The sequence below is a fragment of the Montipora foliosa genome, chromosome 3, assembly GCF_036669935.1.
Source record: "Montipora foliosa isolate CH-2021 chromosome 3, ASM3666993v2, whole genome shotgun sequence".
Lineage (NCBI taxonomy): Eukaryota > Metazoa > Cnidaria > Anthozoa > Scleractinia > Acroporidae > Montipora > Montipora foliosa.
Window position 1 is genome coordinate 30,867,430 of NC_090871.1, and position 5,000 is coordinate 30,872,429.

Sequence of the window (5,000 nt, forward strand, 5' to 3'; positions counted from 1 at the left end):
TTCAAACCTTGTTGGTACAGTAGGTTACTCTACTTAAACCAGCTTTCTACTGTACTTCAAAAAGCAATGCTTTATCTGGGTCTTGTACAATATTGGCATCTGAGGTTAGTGAGCAGCATGATGCTAGTGAATGTTAATTCTCACTAACCAATATTATTACGGTATTGAAACTGTGTCATGTGAGTTCAAGTGTGTCCCACTTCAACAGTCAAGGAGTAAATGGTAATATTGAATGAATCAAGGAAGGAACGTGAGCATCACAACTTTAGAATCAGTAGCAAAGTACAGTATTATTATTCTTTAATTTCTTTCTTGGTTTTTAAATTTATTTCCCTTTGTTTGAAACTCATTATCATACACTATCATACCCATAAACAAACAAAATAAAAATTTAAACCAAGGAAAAAATTGAACCACAACATATAAATCCATTGCAAAACTTTTACTTTCAAATTGGCTTGCAATGTAGTGTAAGTGTACCAAACAAAACCAGTAATACAATAATTGTAATCACTGAATGGTTTAATATTAATTATGTTTTGAGTGTTATTTTCAGTGTACAAGAAGCCTTACAGGATCTAGATGAAGATCAGATTATTGATTGCGAGAGTGCAATTAGTGACAGTTCTGAAGTATATGACACTGGGTAAGTTTATAAGTTAACATGTTGTTTGCGGGAGATAAATCTTATGACTATGCAGGCGAAATAGAACTTGTTATAAGAGTGTGTATGGTGTGATCTGATCCAGTGGAGGGCATCACATTTGGGTGAAGATATTGGCAGTCAATACAGCTCGAGTGATTCTAAATCAAAGGCCAAAGGATAGTGAAACACAATCAATTACTAATTTTATTGATACCAGAAGACAAATTAACCAAAAAGAAACATTGGCATTAATTAAAAGGTATTCTTGAATTATCTGACCTTCTAGATCTGACATAGAAGATGAGGAAGAGATGAGTGACCAAGATGATGACAACGAGCTTAGAATTGAAACAGATTCAACCTCAAATCCTGTTGAAAGAACTGAAGCTGATTTGACAATTGAGCTGCCAGTGCAAGATTGTACTGTTTTATCTCAAAACCCTGCCATTGTTTCTCCGTCAACAGCGCCAGCTGCATCACCCATGCCCTCTGTTTCTAACATTCCCACTATGTCCATACAATATCCCAAGCTTAGTAGGCTAGAGGAGCAGGGTACCCTTAAGGAAGAAGTCTCACTGGCCAAGGATACCAAAGTGATTTGCTCACTTGATTTGTTCTTGGAGCTCTTCAAGTATTGCCGTCAACCAGGCTGTGCTAATCAAGCAATCATTAAACACCACACTATTGGTCCTACTTTGATAGTCAACTGGAAGTGTTCGTCTGGTCACCAGGGAAAGTTTACATCATCAAAAGATGTAAATGATGCGTATGTAAATTAACCTACAAACAGCTGCTGCCATCCTGCTATCAGGGAACAGTTTCTTTAAAATTGCCACATTCTACCGGGTACAGAGACTGTACCTGATACCTGTTGTTAATGGGTGGTGGTCCTGGCAGAGGGAGCAGATTCTTAAAGATTTTATTAATAAAGAAGTGATTGTCTGTGGTGATGGCCAGTGTGATTCTCCTGGGCATACAGCTAAGAATTTATGTTATTTCTTGATGGAGCTGGTCAGTGGCTATATCCTGGAGGTTGAGGTGAAGGACAAACGTCATGTTAATTTGGTGTCTCTTAACATGGAGAAAAGGGCATTACAGAGTGCGCTTCAGCGGCTTAAAGGAGTCTTGAATGTTGTTGAAATTGTCACAGATGCCTCTTCAACGATAAAAAAGTTGATTGGTAAGATTAAACAAGCAATACTCAACCAAGTTTATCACTCTTACTTTATTATGTTCATCTACACAATCTTGCATCAAAAACTCATGGCTTGCAAGCACATTCTATGTCACTCGATTCTGTCTGCATGGCTGCCCTAATGCCCTTCGGCAAAGTGTTTGTTACTTGCTTTCCCTTACATTGACTAGTTTTTTCTTGAAAGAAATAGACTGTTATTCAAGTTTGGCATCCTTTTGCAGGCCATAATCTAAAAAGAAACATATAGCACTAGTCACTTTCCCAATTTGTGGTTTTTGTTCTTTTTTAGCTGACGAGTTTCAAGGAGTGTTCCACAGTCTGGATGTGTGGCACAAATCAAAGAGTATAAGGAAGTGCCTGGCAAAGGTAATATTTTCTCCAGCAGGCAATCAATTCTTATGGCAATCTTGGTATTATTTGAGATAATAACTGTGTAACCACAGGAAAAGTTATTTCATGGTTAGCAGAACACTTTTTACATTGTAGATACCGAAAAATACCAACTATTCTCTGCTGACTCGATACTTGTAGGTTGGAAAATTAAAAGACATGGACAAGATAAAGGATTGGGCAGATGACATAATCCTGCATTTCTGGCATTGTGCAAGCAGCTGCAAGGACATGGCAACAACCAGTGACGACGAGGCTGTTGAAATCATGAAGGTAGCCATACTGTTGCATACCAGTTTCACCTCTTTCACATGTCGGCAGTGACAGTCTTCCTTAGAATTAAATGTTATTGTAATATATATTTTTTTGCTTAATAGCAAACATATAGCAGCCCAGTCGAACTGTTTTGAAGTAGTAGGCAGGATATCCAAAGTACTAGGCAGCAAAGGCAAAAACTTGTGTGGTTTTTCTTTTGATATTACTAAACCCACACAATGTGAGTTTTGAGTAGGCAGCAGAATAATATTCCACTGGAAGCGGCAAAATTGTCAACTACCGACTCATTTTTACTAGGCTGATACAGTCTCTTTTGTTTTTTAGAATAAATGGATTGGACTTCTGCATCATGTGTGTGACGAACATGATTGGGTTGGAGGTAGTTGTGAACATGATGAGTTACAAGAACATAGCCTTCCATGGTTTGACCGCAGGGATAAGGACTTTGAAGCGCTTCAGAAGATCATTTTAGAACCTCAGCTCCTTGCAAGCTTCAAATCTTATGTTAGATTCAGGTAACCAAAAGGGAGGCTTAGAGTATTTGACGTACATTGACAAATGTCATTTCAATGTATTAAAGATAATAGTACATCAAACAAGTCTTTTTATCCATTTTTCAGACAACACGTTTATCAAAAAGCAATATTTTTTACCCGATTAGACATGTCTTGAAGGCAGATTAGACATCAGACATAAAAACAAAATGTAGTTTCCTCCTTTTTAGTGTTACAACTGAAATGTGATGTAAAATTTGTTTAAAAGTAGGATTGATGATTAGCAAGTAAATTATTCACTTTTGACCAAATTCTCGTCTGGTCAGAACTACATGTAATGCATGTAGAAAAGGAAAATTATTCTTATAATTAAGGATTTGCAAGTTGAAGAAATTCATTACTTAATTAATATTCTATTAACAATAAATTATTGTCATTGATTATCATTTGTTTGCCCCAGGCATACCGGAAGTATCAACTGTGCTAACAATCTTTCTCTGGCACATGCATCCAAAAGATGTTCATACAGGTTTGTCATTACTGTTGTTTACATTGTTACTCAATGCTATTATTCCATTTATGTCTTCCATTCTATATTCAAATCAGGTGGCACATATTCTCCATTTTTAGCCTGCAGTAAATAACACAGTTACCTTTCAGGATTTCTACCGTTACTTTGCTTTTCACTTTGCCTTACCATAGGGAATAGAGAACTAGTTTAAATAATTACTGGAACACAATAAAATGAAAGGAAGTTAAGACTTGAAACTGCTTCAAAGTTAAGAGGTCATTCGGTATCTGGCAGAACCAATAAAGGGATGATTTGGTGCTGCAGTCAAAGCAATTTCAAATGACTAGAAACTGGAACCTATGAAATGCTTGCTCTTGCCTTTGAAACATTTTCATTTTTTTCTTGTTTCTGCATTATCCAATAAAACCTTTCGAAGTGACTGTAGATTAATGTAAAGGCTGACCAAATAATAACTGCTATAATAATTATTATCTTTGTTGCAGTTACAAAGTGTACAAGGCTCGAAAACAGCTCGCAGCCATTGACTGGAATTTCCATTTAAACCAAGAGACTACAACAACAAAGTCTGGAGAGCAAATAGTTACAAGGCAATATAACCAGAGAACAAAGGAATGGGATTCAAAAATTGTCAAAGTGAAGAAAACTTATGACTACATGCCTGTCATGATGGCCAAGATCCTTCGCCTCAGAAACGAAGATGTGGACATTGTCACACAACGAGTGTCCCTAAGTGAAAGCGACCCAGCATTCCTGGCACCCACTATTGCTGACAAACCGCCACCTCCTATTTATTGCACACAGGAGCAGATTTAAGAATGCTAGTAATGCAGGCAGTTCAGAGCCAGAATCTTCAACTGACACTTCAAATACGTGATCATGTATGGACTCTAACTGTCCTGTTCAGACTAAATAAGTTATGTAGTGGCTGAGAATTGAAGTACTGTGGTTCAAATGAAAGGGTAGAGGAGATCATATTTTGATAATGAGATTGAAACAAAAAATGATACCCAGGGGTTACAAAGTTATTTATAGAAGACACAATGTACATAAAGAGTTGCAAAGCAAATATACATTTTTATTTTTACAATCAAATAACGAGATCAATACAATTCAAGCACACTTTGATGTATTGCTATTGTTACCAGACAAGTGTCTTTGAATGAAAGTGACCCTACTTTGCTGGCCCCCATCATTACTGAAAAGCAGGCACCCCCTTCAAAGGAACTTTTTATTGCACGTAAGAGCAGATTTAAATCTGGTACTGGAGATCATTCAGAGAATTTCTCGAGCAACAATTAAAATTCAAAGAGGACAACAGGTTGAAAAGTGTCTTATTGTCCTGCTGACTTAGCAGTAAAATGCTGATAAGGGGTAATCTGATCATGGTTATTAACACGCGAACCGGTATTTTCTTTTTTGGGGGTATGTCAAAATGAATGATTAAGAGATTGAAATTTTGAACTGAGG

At 36.8% G+C, this 5,000-nt stretch overlaps 2 pseudogenes; both read left to right on the forward strand.

Moving 5' to 3' along the window:
• The window catches only part of LOC137994185 (uncharacterized), a 5,777-nt pseudogene extending 1,431 nt beyond the window's left edge, over positions 1–4,346 (forward strand).
• LOC137995580 (uncharacterized) overlaps positions 1–5,000 on the forward strand; it is a 278,479-nt pseudogene that overhangs the window by 72,327 nt on the left and 201,152 nt on the right.